Raw genomic sequence first — 18,471 nt, 5'->3', positions numbered from 1 at the left:
GGTAAAGAGAGAACATGGAAAATATGAAAATAATCCAAATGAAATTGTAAAGAGAAAAAATATAGTATTGGAAATAAAAAATAAATTTGATGGAATTAATAGCAGATTAGACACTGCAGAAGGAAAAACAATACCAGTGAACTTGGAGACACGGCAATAGAAGCTATCCAAAAAAACGTAACAGCTCAGTGAGCTAACAAAGGTGTAATTGGAGTCCTCAAAGGAGGTTAGGAAAGAAAGGGAGGATCCAGAGGGGATAGTAAAGAGGGAATTCAGAAAAAAATACTTGAAAAAATAGAGGCCTAAAATTTTCTAAACTTAGTGAACACTACAGGCCTGCAGCTGTAAGAGGCTCAATGAACTTCAAGTAGAAGACACATTAAAAAAAATACACCAAGGCAGCAGTACACCGAAAATTGTGGAAAATATACCAAATTGTAGAAAATCAGTGATGAAAAGAAAAATCTTAAAAACCAGAGAAAAAGATACATTATGTGCAGATTTAAAAAAGGGATCAGAATGATAGATAATATCTCATCAGAAACTGTCTGTTAAAGAAAATGAAGTGACATCTTTAAAGTACCTAAGGAAAAAAAAATCTGTCAACCTAGAATTCTATACACAGTAAAAATATCTTTCAAAAATGAAGATGAAATAAAGATGCTTACAAAGATAATTGAGAGAAATTTCCAAACATTTTAAAACAACCCACAGATCAAAGAAAAAAATCACAAGAGCATTTAAAAAATACTTTAAATGAATAAAAGTGAAAAAATATATAAAAATTTGTAGGATGAAGCTAAAGCAGTGCTTAGAGAAACAACAATAAGTACTTATACTGGAAAAGAAAAAAGATCTCAAATCAATGATCTAAGAAAAAAAAAGAAATAATAAAGATAAAAGTGTACTTTTATCAGTAAGATTGAGGACAGACGAATGACAGAGAGAAAAATCTATGAAATTAAAACCTTGCTCCATGAAAAGATCAATAAAATTGATAAGACTCCAGTTGGCTTGATCAAGAAAAAAGAAAGTAGACGTATCCTACAGATGGTAAAGAGGATAATGAAGGACAATTATGAATAACTTTCTGTTAAATAAATTTAACAAATTAGATGAGACTGACAAGTTCCTTAAAAGACACAAACTATCAAAGCTCAATTAAGGAGACAGGTAACCTGAAGAATCCTATATATATGCTCATTCAGAGATGCTCACTGTCTTCATTATTAGAGAAATGGAAATTAAATCTACAATGATACACCACTACATTAGAGGTTCTCAATAAGGAGGTGGTCATTTGCCCCCAGGGGACATTTGACAATGTTTGGAGACAGCTTTTGTTGTTATAACTAGAGGATTGTTATTGGACAGGCATGTTTCTAAACATCCTACAATAAACAGAAGAAAAAATTATCTGGCGTCAAATGCCAATGGTGCTGAGCTTAAGAAACTGACACTACATACACAGTAGAGTAGCCAAAATTAAAAAGTCTCACAATACCAATGTTGGTAACGATGTGGAGCAAAAGGATCTCATAAAATGCTGGTGGAAGTAAAAAATGTTACAGCATCTTTGGGAAAAAGTTTGACAGTTTCTCAAAATGTTAAACATGAGCTTATTGTATCCAACAATACTCCTGCTAGGTGTTTACCTAAGAAAAACAAAAACTTATGGCCACAGAAAGACTTGTTTATTGTCATAGCCATTTTATTCATTTTAGCAACAAACTGGGAAGAACTCAAATATCCATCAACTTGTTAATGAATAAACAGATTGTGGCATATCTATATAATGAAACACTACTCAGCAATAGAAAGAAATACACCATTGATGCATGCAACAGCATGGATGAATCCTGAAAGCATTAATCTAAGTGAAAGAAGCCATACTTCAAAGACTACATGCTGTTTAATTCCATTTTTATGAAATTCAGGAAAAAGACATATTATGGTACCATAAAGCAGACCACTAGGGCCAGATTGGGGGTTGGGGATTGACTACAAAGGGGTGAAAGTTGTATTTTAGGGGGTGATGAAAATGTTCTACACTGATTCTTGACTGTGGTGGTATTTGGTGGTATTTACATGACTGCATACATTTGCCGAAACTCACAAATTGTACATTTTAAAATCAGGAAGTTTTCTTGTATGTAGATTATGGAATAAACCGATTAAAGGCGGAAATAAAGAAAGAAACTGCATTCCAAATGAGGGAAACTCCTTCTATAACTCTGGGTTTCAGAACCACTCAGCCTCTGTCAAAGTTGGGAAGCCCCCTGCCCAAATAGGAAGCTGCCTCTACAATTCCAGTTCCCTCTACCCCCTTCAGAGCCATAGTTCACACTCCCAAACTGGATGCTCACCACCCGCCTCCCTCTCCATAAACACACATCCAAACTGAAGTAGGGAAACCTATTTTTCAGAGTCTAGCTGTACTGGGGTCTGAGCAATGTGATTTTTAGCTCCAGATTCCATAGCACATTAAGGCATATTAAATGGAAGTTGGAACCAAAAACAAATGAGCCAGTCCAAAGTGTTCACCACAATTCTTCAGCTCACCTTAAAGTAGTGACTGGCTAGTCTCTTCCCTGCTTCTCTTCATGTAATTTATTTTCTTCTTTCTCATTTGGGATCTCTCTCTTGCTACCTTCCAACCTTTCTCTCTCGCTTACTGTCAAGTCCTTCTTTATTCTTATCTGGATCCTTACTATCTTTCCAAGCCTAGCTCCAGCCCTTCTTTCTGGCAATACTGCTCCTAGACCCAGGGAAGCAGGGCTTACATATCAGGGGCCCCTATTCTTTGGAGTGCCCTTCTAAAAAATGTCAAAATACCCTTACAGTGGTACTTAGTGGTGGAGATCAACTGTGGTAGGCAGTGCTGTATGGGTGGAGAATCAGACCACCAAGACCTGTGTTTTCCCTGGTCCCCGTTTTCCCCCTTGAAGGTCCTCTCTGACCCTCCTTTATCCCTAACTCATGCTTGTGGGATCCACCAAAAGACTCGAGGAGCTCTAGGGTTCATACTTTCAGAGTCTTCCTAGACCCAGTAGCTGGATCCTCTAGCATGAGATCACAAGAGATTGTGCTGCTAAGAATGGGGATGAAGTTGATTTTGAGTGAGCCTCACTTATGTCTGACACAGGAAGTATTCAGGACACCAGGTTACCCCTGATGGATGTGTCAACTTTGTCTGTTAGGATTGCAGCCCTGCTCAGGTCTACAGCACTCTATGGCCTCCACAGGTCCCACGCAATGAAGAAGTCATGCGTGATGTCTTCCAGGACTGGTCATGTCTATCCTCTCCAAGGGCTTTCAACACTATTGCTCAACTGTGCCAATTAGCTCTTCCAATTAATGTTCTCTCTTGACTCTGACTAATAAGATGACATATTGTTTGTCTAGGTCTGTCTTAGGTCATATGGATCTAGGGTTGTACCTTCTTCATTCCCATTGACCATGAGTCCCTTGCCTGTCTCCTGGTAAAGACAGGTGTGCGGTGATAATCTGATGCCCAGGTATTCTCTAACTGCAGCCTAAATGTTAATTATGCTGGTGGAGGTAGAATAAGTTCTTGGAGAAGGAGCACTGTATCTTACATTTCTTTTGCATTTCCAGTGCATCTAGCTCTATTAGGCACTAGCATGCCATTACTGTTGTATGTTTGTTTGTTTTTTCTCTGACAGATTGGAAGGCCCACAGAATATTTAATCTTCTCAATAAATCAAACATTTCATTCAGGGGATCAAATGCTTAATATTTTCTCTGAAAAAAGAAGCTATTAAATAATGTTGGCCTATTGCCTTGAGGTCAGCATTCCTTAAATTAAAAAAAGGAAAATACGCATTTTTTTCTTTAGATAATTCCAGCCAAATTCTGCTTGTGAAAGAGAGTGTCAGTTATGTCACAGACTAAACCATTTTGCATGGTATAAAAAAAGTCTAAGTAAATAGACACAGGTTTCTTGAATGTAAAACAAGTGCCTCTTCCTTTTTTGTAAATCATTTTCCCTTTCAAGAAGTACTTCTTAAGACATATGGGAACATATGTTTATGTATGACTGATTCACTTTGTTATAAAGCAGAAACTAACACACCATTGTAAAGCAATTATACCCCAATAAAGATGTTAAAAAAAAAAAAAAAAAGAAGTACTTCTTATGGCATTATGTTGATCCTGACAGAAGCAATTCTGATTTCCTTCCTCTGGTATGTGGTATGGTTTTAAAGGTTGGTGTGATGTGCTTTGGTATGACATGAAAGTCATCATGAGATTTATGGAATTGACCAGCATCTTATTGCAGCCAGATTTTTTCCTAACAACCTAAGCCTGACATCAATTTGGATGATGAATGTACTCAACTTAAATTTCTTTTTAGCATACAGACAAATAAATGGTAAAAAAAAAAAAAAAGAAAAAAATCTGCCATTTGGAATAGATACCTGGTTCTGAATCTATCCAGCACCTGTGTTGGTCATAAAATTAAACCAAAAAATGTTTTGATTCTCTTTCTTCTTTAATCAACACATTCACTAGTATATTTGATATGAAAATTCTTGTAAAACCAATTTGTATTTATGTCAGAATAATGTCTTCAGAAGTGAGTTTGGCAGAATAGAATGGGAGGAGTGTATGAGTGAAAAAGATGGGAAAGGTTAGAAAAAAGAGTGATTGCAATAGAAAAGGAGATATTTTATATATAAGATGGCTTAAAAAAAAACAAAATCAAGCAAAAACTTTAAATAATGGATCTGACCAGAGGCAGAGAAACAAAAAAGGAACAAACCACTTATGTTTCATTTTATTTAGATACTCTTGAAGTGCTCAATTGTAAATGTATAAATACTTTAAATATAAATACTTATTTTAAGAATAAAATGTTAAGTTTGGGATGAGTCAAAAAACTGAAAGCCAAAGATTAGGAAAAGTTTGTAAGAAAAAGTGTTACTGAACATGTATTACATTATCCAAATTGCTTTTTTTTTTTTTTTTTTAATTTGGAAGCACTTCTAGTACTCTATCTTGAGAACTAGAGAAGGTGGTACAAATCTTGCAGAGAACTTTGACTTTCTATTTCCCAGACTATTTTACTTTTAGAGTAGAAAATGATAACACTGACCATTTTAATGAAGTCAATAACTTATGTAAAATAAACTGTCTATTTGGAGATAAAGTTCAGATGTAAACTTTGGTGTGCTAATCTGCTGGGCTGAGAGGACTTTTTATGATCAAACATACATTTAGTTATTCTAAACCTTTTCCATGCATATTGAATTTAGATGTAAATATCAATTTGTGGACTTTTTAAAGTATGAATTAATTCAAGCAATTGTTACTAAAAACATAATTAATAGTAGGTTGTTTGAATTCCATTTATGGTTTTCAAAAATTCAATTATTTGACTAAATTGAACCATTTAAAAAACCTGTTTTTGTTGCAAGCCTGCTTCAGAAATTGAATAGAGAGTTTAAAGCACGCTGTTTTCTAAATTTTACATAGGCCATTTTTTCCTTTTAAAATCACAGAGATTTTATTTATCGTTTTGGAATTTTGAAATGAAATAACTTGTAAAAATGAATAAGAATTTAAAAATTACGGTAATTTCTCTTTCCACTTGAAGTTTAAGAAAGGCAAGGCATAATAAAAAAAAACTTTCTCAGAATGAAAAATTTACAGCAGCAAGGCATACATTGTACATCAAATTTAAATGTTTCCTGGGACTCTAAATACATATTACATATTACATATGTATCCCTTTGGAATCATTAGACCATTACATAATAGATTCATTTTTCATATCTGTTTAGAACAGCTAATTATGAATTTATCATTAAGATTGTCACAATTAAATTACAAATTTTAATCTGGTGCCATAGCTGGAAGGAAACTAAATCTTGTAACAAATACCCAGATAAATTCTAGAAAATACTGAACCCTTTTTTACTGCAACCATGAACTAGCCCAAGCACTTGCTAAAGTTTGGTGACTATTGAACAAAATATAGTTAATTGTTAGTATTCAAGTAGTAAAAAATATAAAGTCAATTGGTAAAATAGATTTGGATTTAAATTCACAGCCACCACTCTAGACATATGTTTTAAGTATGTGTTTACAGGTTTTGCATTTGGAAAATTGGGGAGAATTGTGAGAATTAATGAAGTTGCGTATATATTTGGTAGAGTAAAAAGCCTTTACAATGCTATGAGACTTTCCAGAAGTTTGGGTCATAATGTCAGCATCAGGGCATGACTCTCATTAGCTGAGGGCTCAAATCAGGTGGGACTAGGGCAGAATGTGAGTTCAGATGTGTGTTTGTGCGCACACATGTACGTTAATGTGTGTAAGTTTAAAATGCATTTTCAAACATTTGCATTAGATCCAGAGTTATATTTTTGGTATAGATCATGCACAAGAGTAAAGTGGTGATGAAAGAGGTGAGCATTAACACCTAAAGATAACTTCAATAAACTTGCAAACTGCTTCAGCAAATATGTCAATTGACAATTTGAACAACCTTAGCGATATTACACAAGGTATAGTACACCAATACCAACAAGGCAATTTGGCTTGCACACTTACTTCCAAAGGTCATTTTAATCTGGAGATGTAATGAGAATCAGCTCTTAAAGAAATGTTTTCCCTCTCCTGACTCTAATGTGTAGGGGCAGGTGCATCACCAAAGCAAAGTATGGAAAAATAAAATCCTGGCATGGGAGCAACTCTATCTTGGATCACTTCTCCACTGATTTTTCCCAAACCTTGTTACTTAAGCAGGTAGGAATGTCACGCTAAACCCATATTCTCAGAATATTAAACAAAGAAGCGGTGGAGAACAAAACTTGAACTCAGAAAAATATTCTTAAAGTTTAAACTCTATGGGACATCCTATAAGCAAAATAAATTAAGCGTACTTGACTGCGTTTTGCGGCTGTTTTCACAGCGTTGATAAATGTAACCCGCAGGATTTGTCCACTACCTGCAGTCAAGTCGTCGTCATATACAGATGTAAAGTGTCTCAACTGAAACACCAGAGTTCATTATGCACTCGCTAACAGTGATTATTGGGGACCACTGAAAAAGTAGTAGAAGCGTTTGTGAGAACTGAGAAGTTCCAACACCAATGAACAAGACACTTCAGGCTCCCTGAAGCAAAGTTTGAAACCATTTTGCATTCGCCTGTTAATCTCAAGATGAAAAAGCATGATGAAAAATTGCAAGGACGAGCCCTTTGCCACAGGGAAACTGCATTGAAAGCTAACAGTAAATAAAAGAACCGTTTCCCCACTGCAGCAACAAGGTGATGGGGCATGAGCTCCCTTAAGCTTCCTGGCAGGTTTCTCCTGGTGAACTTGATGTATTTTTGGGAACCTTTCTGGGTGAGAGAGATTCAGAGTAAAAACACTGTCAGGAGATTTTCTTTGAGTACTAAGAACATTACTGCCGTGTACATCCAAGTCTTTTGAATTCTAGTCTTTTAAAAAAGATATATTTTCTGGTTAAAAACTATTTTAGTGATTAGAAGGAACAATGGAAAGCAGCCCAGCAGTCTCTGTTGAAGAGCAGGAATTAGATAGCAGTCCTTATCTATGGGCAAACTCACCAGTAAGTTTGGTTTAATAGCTGTTTTCCTTTATTCCTGGCTTTTTTCACTGAATGGACTAGATTCAAATATAGTTACCATTAAGTTGATGGACTGAAATGATCAAATAATTGAAATGATGAAAGTTGGTTGGCAAGTAGTACATAGGTTTGCATTGTAACCAGGGAGTGCTCTTTTAGTGTAATTAAGCATTTCCAGTTTTTCCCAATTTCAAGAAATGGGGAACTTTAATTTATAAAGTATAGGGAGTGGGAGTACTGTGTCTTTTAAAAATTGTTTTAACTTATAAAATTTTGATCATGTCTTTATTACAAACTCATGTAGAATTTCATTATCTCACACATACTTTTAAAATATCATAAAGCTGGATATTCTAACAACAGCCTATCACATTGCAAAACCATTTTGCATTCATCTCCCACCGTACAATGCTTTCTTCCTCATATTCAGCAGATGGTTTTTATCGCCTGTGACAAAGGCTTAAGATACTCATGTTTGCTTCTTATGACACATATCACCTCACCAGCTTCCCTGAGGATCAATATCGGTTTTACTGCATATCAAAAGATTCACTTCTTCTCACTAAGATGTATAAGTGGATGATTTTTATTATTAGGCTTTTGTCCCAAATTCCAGTGCATTATCTTGAGTGCTAGGCTGAACCATGGATGGCTTTCCTAGACCAGGTTGACTTAAGGCCTATAAAAAACATGCTGAACAGCCTCCTTGTTCCTTTTATCTTGGCCTGGTCGCCAATATAGGTTTCTCCAGATATTGCCACACCAATTGTGAGGAAAGGCAAAGCCCAAGGAAAAGTCCTTCAAGGAAAATGAGGGGGAAAAGAGCATTCCCTTAACTAGGGTATGAAACAAAAAGATGAAATTATCCAATGTAGAGCTTCTTAAACCGTTCCCCATAGCATCCAAGCAAAAGGACCCTACCTGCCAATCTGACCAGGACCTTGGGGTGGGATGGGGTGGAGAGAGGCAGGTGTCTTTATGTCATTACTGCAGCAGGCCTCACTCATTGACTTGCCAATATGCACTCCACGACTCTAAAAATAGTTGAAGCTGTTCCCACCTGACTTTGAACCATGTTCTGAGATGCATTGCTTGGATTCAGGGTTCCTCACACCAAACATGTCATTCTTCCAATTGAATTTCAGGATTAAGCCAGATAACACTTAGCATCATGCTTGGCAGAGAGCAATGAAGGCAACATTTCCAAAAACTATACACTTGAAACTGGGAAACCTTCAATTTTACTTTAAATCCATAGATAATTAGCTAATTGCACTGCACATGTATTGCTTAAAGTAGAATCTAAAGCACACAAGTATATCATACGAATCATTTTGAAATAATATTACCTCTATGAAGTGTATTGCCAAATAAAAAGTGATAGAGTTTCTACTAAGTATATGTGTTTTTGGGCAATTCAGAAATGTTTCTCTATGTTCCTGATTAAGTATAAATTGTTTAGCTTTATTTTTCTATGAATCCCTGTATAAGTGCAGGGAGTAATAAAAATTTCTTGAGACTGATGACTATGTGTTACACCACTGTGTATGTTATAGATAATCAAAATTATTTAATGGGTTTCACTGAATTGACTGATAGATGCCTCTCAGATATATGATTGAGGAACTTTCTTACAACAAATAAAATAATTACAAACAGTCCCCAGCTTAACAATGCTTTAACTTACAATTTTTTGACTTTATAATGGTGTGAAAATGATACGCATTCTGCAGAAACTGTACTTTGAATTCTGAATTTGGATCTTTTCTTGGGCTGGTGATATGCAGTATGATACTCTCTCATAATGCTGGGCATTGGCAGTGGCAGCAGACACAGCTCCCAGTCAGCCATGTGGTCACAAGTACATATGGATAAACCACCCATATGCTTACAATCATTCTGTACCCATACAACCATTATTTTTCATTTTCAGTATAGTATTCAATAAATTATGTGAGATACTTGACACTTTATCATAAAATAGGCTCTCTGATAGATGATTTTGCCCAACTGTAGGCTACTGTTAAATCAGCAGTCCCCAACCTTTTTGGCACCAGGGGCCGGTTTTGTGGAAGACAATCTTTCCACAGACCAGGGTGGGGTGATGGTTTCAGGATGATTCAAGTGCATTACATGTATTGTGCACTTTATTTCTATTATTATTATTACATTGTAATATATAATGAAATAATTATACAACTCAGCATAATGCAGAATCAGTGGGAGCCCTGAGCTTGTTTTCACTTGCCACTCACTGATAGGGTTTTGATATGAGTCTGCAAGCAATTGATTTATTATGGTCTCTGTGCAGTCAAACCTCTCTGCTAATGTTAATCTGTATTTGCAGCCACTCCCCAGTGCTAGCATCGCTGTCTCAGTTCCAGCTCACATCAGGCATTAGATTCTCATAAGGAGCACACAGCCTAGATCCCTCATAGGCGAAGTTCACAGTAGGGTTTGCACTCCTATGAGAATCTAATGCTGCCACTGATCTGACAGGAGGCGGAGCTCAGGCAGTAATGCAAACAATGCGGAGTGGCTGTAAATACTGGTGAAGCTTTGCTTCCTTGCCTGCAACTCACCTCCTGCTGTGTGGCTCAGGGGTTGGGGGCCCCTGTGTTAAATGTTTTGAGCAGTTTAAGGTAGGCTAGGCTAAGCCATAATGTTTGGTAGGTTAGGTGTATTGATGCATTTTCAATTACAATATTTTTAATTTACAATTGGTTTATGGGGATATAACCACATTATAAGTTGAGGAAGATCTGTGCTCTAAAAAAGAATTTACTAGAGCAGTTGAAATAATCTTGTATGACAGCATGATTCAAATTTTGAAAAAACCTGTATTAGGATCTACATATTTATGTGTACCTATATTGATATCAATTTTGCTATTACTAATTATATATCTTCACAACTAAAGGGATACCAGAAGGAAATATCAAAATAATAAAAGTAATATCTTGGAGTGATAAAATTATGGATGATTTTAACTTTCTTTATACTTTTGTATACTATTTGTCTTCACTAAAGGTAAATTAGCTTTATAATTACAACCAAAATAAGGGCGATGATAAGAACACTTATGAAAATAAGTGTTATGATAAGAACACCTAGGAAAAGTTCTTTGTATTTGATTTTAATTTTTTTTCTATGTAACTGTGATAGAACTAGAAATCTGCCTTCTGGAGAGGTAAACTTTTCCCTTTTCCATTCCCCAATTTCTCTAGAATTTTAGGTTGTTTGTTGGACCACTAGGAAAAATCTCTCCTTCGGCTATGCAGACCAATGATATATGGTCATGGACAACACCAACACTGAGGATTTCTTATCCCTGACACATCTGCAGACAGACATGTGATTTGAATTCTGAGGTCAGGGTGTCCCAGTGGGGCAACAGCTGTCAAAATGAAAGATGCTTTGTAACATTCCATAGTCTCCTCTATCCAAAAAGGTAGGAACTTTCAATATCATCTCACCAAAGATTTAGGTTTTCTCACTTTGTCTTTGCCAATAAATTCATTTAAAAGACTTATCTTTGACTGAGGATTCCTAAGAGTCTAGTAAATCATGATGACCTGGTTATAGTGTAATGCTTTATATGAAATTATACCAAAATATTGAAATAATCTCAATTTATTTGAAGCATAATAATATTCACTGATTATTTATAATATGTATACATAAATGGCATATTTATGTGTAAATATAATTCAATAATCCACTACCATAATGTCCTATATACAGGTATAGCTCAGAGATATTTCAAGTTTGGTTCCAGACCATCAAAATAAAGCAAATATCACAATAAAGCAAGTTATATAAATTTTCTGATTTCCCAATGCATATAAAAGTTATGTTTATACTATACTGTATTCTATTAACTGTGCAATAGCATGTCTTCAAAAAGTGTGTCTTCAAAGTGTGCATAAAATAATGTACATACCTTAATTTAAAAATATTTTTTGCTAATGTTCATAGCAGCACTATTTACAATAGCCAAGACAGGGAAACAACCCAAGTGTGCATCAACAGACGACTGGCTTAAGATGTGGTACATATATATACAATGGAATATTACTCAGCCATAAAAGAGAATGAAATATTGCCATTTGCAGCAACATGGATGGTCTCAGAGAATATTATACTTAGTGAAATAAATCAGAGAATACAAATACTATATGATATCATTTATATGTGGAATCTAGAAAAAGAATAAAAATGAATCGACATACAAAACAAACAGACTCAGAGATGAAGAAAACAAACTTATGGTTACCAAAGGGGAGAGGGAAAGGAGAGGGGCAAATTAGGAGTATGGCACTAACACATACAACTACTATACATAAAATAGATGAGGAACAAGGATTTATTGTATAGCACAGCGAACTATATTCAATATCTTGTAATAAACTGTAATGGAATATAATCAGAAAAAACAACTTGAAACATTTTGTTGTATACCTGAAACTAAAACAACATTGTAAATCAACTATACTTCAATAAATGATAAATAAATAAAGTAGTAGGATTTTTTTAAAATGTTTTTTTGCCTAAAAATGCTATCATGGGAATTCCCTGGTGGCACAGTGGTTGAGAGTCCACCTGCCGATGCAGGGGACATGGGTTCGTGCCCCGGTCCGGGAAGATCCCACAGGCCACGGAGTGGCTGGGCCCGTGAGCCATGGCCACTGAGCCTGCACATCTGGAGCCTGTGCTCCACAACAGGAGAGGCCACAACAGAGAGAGGCCCACATACCGCAAAAAAAAAAAAAAAAAAAAAATGCTGTCATCTAAGCCTTTGGCAAGTCATAATCTTTTTGCAACAGTAACATCAAAAACCACTGATCACAGATCACCATAACAAATATAAAAATAATGAAAAAGTTTGATATATTGGGAGAATTACAAAACTGTGACACAGAGACACGAAGTGAGCATATGCTGTTGGGAAAATTGTGTTAATTGACATGGTGGGTGCAGTGTTGCCATAAAACTTATATTTGTAAAAAATGCAATAGCTGCAAAGCACAACAAAATGAGGTATGGAGATTGGTTCAAGATGGCAGAGTAGAAGGACGTGTGCTCACTTCCTCTTGCGAGGGCACCAGAATCACAACTAACTGCTGAAAAATCATTGACAGGAAGACACAGGAACTCACCAAAAAAGATACCCCAAATCAAAAGACAAAGGAGAAGCTGCAAAGAGACAGTAGGAGGGGTGCAGTCACAGTAAAATCAAATCCCATAACCACTGGGTGGGTGACTAACAAACTGGAGAACAATTACACCACAGAAATCCACCCACTGGAGTGAAGGTTCTGAGCCCCACCTCAGGCTTCCCAAACTGGGGTTCTGGCAATGGGAGGAGGAATTCCAAGAGAATCAGACTTTGAAGGCTAGCAGAATTTGATTGCAGGACTTCGATAGGGCTGGGGGAAACAGAGACTCCACTCTTGGAGGGCACACACAAAGTAGTGTGCACATCGGGACCCAGGGTAAGGAGCAGTGACCACAGGGGAGACTGAACCAGACCTACCTGCTGGTGTTGGAGGGTCTCTTGCAGAGGCAAGGGGTGGCAGTGGCTCACCGCAAGGACAGGGACACTGGCAGTGGAGATTCTGGGAGGTGCTCCATGGCATAAGCCTTCTTGGAGTCTGCCATTGGCCCCACTGAGGAGCCTCTATTCTCCAAGGCTGGGTCGCCTCAGGCCAAAGAGGGAGGGAACTCAGCCCTACCCATCAGCAGAAAAGGGGATTAAAGTTTTGCTGAGCTCTGCCCAGGAGAGCAACACCCAGATCTACCCAACACTAGTCCCTCCCATCAGCAAGTTTGCACAGGCCCCTTAGATAGCCTCATCCACAAGAGAGCAGACGCAGAAACAAGAAAAACTACAATCCTGCAGCCTGTGGAATGAAAACCACATTCACAGAAAGATAGACAAGATGAAAAGGCAGAGGGCTATGTAGCAGATGAAGGAACAAGAAAAGACCCCAGAAAAACAACTAAATGAAGTGGAGATAGGCAATCTTCCAGAAAAAGAATTCAGAATAATTATAGTGAAGATGATTCAGGACCTTGGAAAAAGAATGGAAGCAAAGATGGAGAAGATGCAAGAAATATTTAACAAAGACCTGGAAGAAGTAAAGAACAAACACCTAGAAGAGTTAAAGAACAAAAAAAAAAAGACATGAATAATACAATAACTGAAATTAAAAATACACTAGAAGGAATCAGTAGCTGAATAGCTGAGGCAGAAGAATGGATAAGTGACTAGGAAGACAGAATGGTGGAATTCACTGCTGTGGAAAAGAATAAAGAAAAAGAATGAAAAGAAATGAAGACAGTCTAAGAGACCTCTGAGACAACATTAAACGTGTGAATGTTAACATTATAGGGGTCCCAGAAGGAGAAGGGAAAGAGAAAGGACCCAAGAAAATATTTGAAGAGATTACAGTCGAAAACTTCCCTAACATGGGAAAGGAAATAGCCACCCAAGTCCAGGAAGGGCAGAGAGTCCCAGGCAGGATAAACCCAAGGATAAACACACTGAGACACATAGGAATCAGGTCAACAAAAATTAAAGACAAAGAAAAATTATTAAAAGCAACGAGGGAAAAATGACAAATAACATACAAGGGAACTCCCATAAGGTTAACAGCTGATTTTTCAGCAGAAACTCTACAAGCCAGAAGGGAGTGGCACAATATATTTAAAGTGATGAAAGGGAAGAACCTAAAACCAAGATTACTCTACCCTGCAAGGATCTCATTCAGATTCGATGGAGAAATCAAAAACTTTACAGACAAGCAAAAGCTGAGATAATTCAGCATCACCAAACCAGCTCTATAACAAATGCTAAAGGAACTTCTCTAAGTGGGAAAAGCAAGAGAAGAAAAGGACCTACAAAAACAAACACAAAACAACTAAGAAAATGGTAATAGAACACACATATTGATTATTACCTTAAATGTGAATGGATTAAATCCTCCAACCAAAAGACACAGGCTCACTGAATGGATACAAAAACAAGACCCATACATATGCTGTCCACAAGAGACCTACTTCAGACCTAGGGACACATACAGACTGAAAGTGAGGGGATGGAAAAAGATATTCCATACAAATGGAAATCAAAAGAAAGCTGGAGGGCTTCCCTGGTGGCGCAGTGATTGAGAGTCTGCCTGCCGATGCAGGGGACACGGGTTCGTGTCCCAGTCTGGGAAGATCCCACATGCCGCGGAGCGTCTGGGCCCGTGCATCATGGCCGCTGAGCCTGCGTGTCCGGAGCCTGTGCTCCACAACAGGAGAGGCCACAACAGTGAGAGGCCCATGTACTGGAAAAAAAAAAAAAAAAAAAAAAAGCTGGAATAGAATACTCCTATCAGATAAAATAGACTTTAATACTTTTAATATAAAGAATGTTACAAGAAATAAGGAAGGACACTACATAATGATCAAGGAATCAACCCAAGAAGATGATATAACAATTATAAATATATATGCACCCAACATGAGAGCACCTCAATACATAAGGGAAATGCTAACATCTATAAAACATCCATCTGAAAACAGCAGGTTACACTCACTTCTTAAGTTCACACGGAACTTTCTCCACAATAGATCACATCTTGGGTCAAAAATCAAGCCTCAGTAAATTTAAGAAAACTGAAATCATATCAAGCATCTTTTCCGACCACAACACTATGAGATTAGAAATCAATTACAGGGGAAAAAACGTGAAAAACACAAACACATGGAGGCGAAACAATACATTACTAAATAACCAAGAGATCACTGAAGAAATCAAAGAGGAAACCAAAAGATACCTAGAAACAAATGAAAATGAAAACATGACAACCCAAAACCTATGGGATTCAGCAAAAGTTGTTCTAAGAGGGAAATTTATAGCAATAAAATCCTACCTGAAGAAACAAGAAAAATCTAAAATAAATAATCTAACCTTACACCTAAAGGAACTAAAGAAAGAAGAACAAACAAAACCAAAAGTAGTAGAAGGAAAGAAATCATAAAGATCAGAGCAGAAATAAATGAAATAGAAACAAAGAAAACAGTAGCAAAGATAAATAAAACTAAAAGCTGGTGCTTTTTAGAAAAAAAATTTTAAAGTTTTTTTTGTTTGTTTATTTCTTCTTATTTTTTAATAATTTTTTAATAAATAGGTTTTTCCTATTTTTTTATACAGCAGGTTCTTATTAGTCATCAATTTTATACACAACAGTGTATACATGTCAATCCCAATCACCCAATTCATCACACCACCACTCCCAACCCCCCCGCCCCGTGGCTTTCCCACTTTGGTGTCCATATGGTTGTTCTCTACATCTGTGTCTCTATTTCTTCCCTGCAAACGAGTTCATCTGTACCATTTTTCTAGGTTCCACATATATGGGTTAATATACGATATTTGTTTTTCTCTTTCTGACTTACTTCACTCTGTATGACAGTCTCTGGATCCATCCACGTCTCAACAAATAACCCAATTTCATTCCTTTTTATGGCTGAGTAAATTCCATTGTATATATGTTCCACATCTTCTTTATCCATTCATCTGTTTATGGGCATTTAGTTTGCTTCCATGACCTGGCTATTGTAAATAGTGCTGCAATTAACTTTGGGGTGCATGTGTCTTTTTAAATTGTGGTTTACTCTGGGTATATGCTCAGTAGTGGGATTACTGGATCATATGATAATACTATTTTTACTCTTTTAAGGAACCTCCATACTGTTCTCCATAGTGGCTGTATCAGTTTACATTTCCACCAACAGTGCAAGAGGGTTCCCTTTTCTCCACACCCTCTCCAGCATTTGTTGTTTGTAGATTTTCTGATGATGCCCATTCTAACTGGTGTGAGGTGATACCTCATTGTAGTTTAGATTTGCATTTCTCTAATAATTAGTGACGTTGAGCATCTTTTCATGTGCCTCTTGGTCATCTGTATGTCTTCTTTGGAGAAATGTCTATTTAGGTCTTCTGCCCATTTTTGATAGGGTTTTTTTTTTTTCTAATATTGAGCTGCATGTGCTGTTTATATATTTTGGAGATTAATCCTTTGTCCGTTGATTCATTTGCAAATATTTTCTTCCATTCTGAGGGTTGTCTTTTCATCATGTTTATGGTTTCCTTTGCTGTGCGAAAGCTTCTAAGTTTCATTAGGTCCCATCTGTTTATTTTTCTTTTTATTTCCATTACTCTAGGAGGTGGATCAAAAAAGAACTTGCAGTGATTTATGTCAAAGAGTGTTCTTCCTTGGTTTTCCTCTAAGAGTTTTAGTGTCTGGTCTTATATTTAGGTCTCTAATCCATTTTGAGTTTATGTTTGTGTATGGTGTTAAGGAGTGTTCTAATTTCATTCTTTTACATGTAGCTGTCCAGTTTTACCAGCACCGCTTATTGAAGAGACTGTCTTTTCTCCATTGTATATCCTTGCCTCCTTTGTCATAGATTAGTTGACCATAGGTGCGTGGGTTAACCTCTGGGCTTTCTATCTTGTTCCACTGATCTATGTTTCTGTTTTTGTGCCAGCAACATATTGTCTTGATTACTGTAGCTTTGTAGTATAGTCTGAAGTCAGGGAGTCTGATTCCTCCATCTCCGATTTTTTCCCTCAAGACTGCTTTTGTTATTTGGGTTCTTTTGTGTCTCCATACAAATTTTAAGATTTTTTGTTCTAGTTCCATAAAAAATACCATTGGTAATTTGATAGGGATTGCATTGAATCTGCAGATTGCTTTGGGTAGTACAGTCATTTTCACAATATTGATTTTTCCAATCCAAGAACATGTATATCTCTCCATCTGTTGGTATGATCTTTAATTTCTTTCAACAGTGTCTGATAGTTCTCTGTATACAGGTCTTTTGTCTCCCTAGGTAGGTTTATTCCTAGGTATTTTATTCTTTTTGTTCCAATGGTAAATGAGAGTGTTTCCTTAATTTCTCTTTCAGATTTTTCATCATTAGTGTATAGGAATGCAAGAGATTTCTGTGCATTAATTTTGTATCCTGCAACTTTACCAAATTCATTAATTACCTCTAGTAGTTTTCTGGTGGCATCTTTAGGATTCTCTATGTATAGTATCATGTCATCGGCAAACAGTGACAGTTTTACTTCTTCTTTTCTAATTGTATTCCTTTTGTTTCTTTTTCTTCTCTGATTGACAAGCATAGGAATTCCAAATCTATATTGAACAATAGCAGTACGAGTGGACATCCTTGTCTTGTTCCTGATCTTAGAGGAAATGCTTTCAGTTTTTCACCATTGAGAATAATGTTTGCTGTGGCTTTGTCATATATGACCTTTATTATGTTGAGGTAGGTTCCCTCTATGCCCACTTTCTGGAGAGTTTTTATCATAAATTGGTGTTGAATTTTGTCAAAAGTTTTTTCTGCATCTATTGAGATGATCATACGGTTTTTATTCTTCACTTTGTTAATATGGTGTACCACATTGATTGATTTGCGTATATTGAAGAATCCTTGCATACCGGGGATAAATCCCACTTGATCATGGTGTATGATCCTTTTAATGTGTTGTTGGAATCTGTTTGCTAGTATTTTGTTCAGGATTTTTCCATCTACTTTCCTCAGTGATATTGGTCTGTAAGTTTCTTTTTTTGTAATATCTTTGGTTTTGGTATCAGGGTGACGGTGGTCTCATAGAATGAGTTTGGGAGTGTTCCTTCCTCTGCAATTTTTTGGAAGAGTTTGAGAAAGATGGGTGTTAGCTCTTCTCTAAATGTTTCATAGAATTCACCTGTGAAGCCATCTGGTCCTGGACTTTTGTGTGTTGGAAGATTTTTAATCACAGTTTCAAATTCATTACTTGTGATTTGT

The 18,471-nt window shown here is 36.5% G+C and overlaps 1 protein-coding gene across 3 annotated transcripts in view; it reads right to left on the bottom strand.

The window, feature by feature from the left end:
• Positions 1-18,471, bottom strand: part of CFAP299 (cilia and flagella associated protein 299) — a 628,423-nt gene that overhangs the window by 48,213 nt on the left and 561,739 nt on the right. The window contains exon 1 of one of the 3 annotated variants that reach the window (XR_012332087.1): positions 13,157-13,313. The exons of the other annotated variants lie outside the window; for them this stretch is intronic. The gene's annotated coding sequence lies outside the window, so the exon portion shown is untranslated. Of the gene's footprint in view, positions 1-13,156; positions 13,314-18,471 lie in introns of those variants that run through there. 3 annotated transcript variants of the gene reach the window in all.

Source organism: Tursiops truncatus, chromosome 5, assembly GCF_011762595.2.
Source record: "Tursiops truncatus isolate mTurTru1 chromosome 5, mTurTru1.mat.Y, whole genome shotgun sequence".
Lineage (NCBI taxonomy): Eukaryota > Metazoa > Chordata > Mammalia > Artiodactyla > Delphinidae > Tursiops > Tursiops truncatus.
This window is presented reverse-complemented; position numbering and strand designations above follow the sequence as displayed.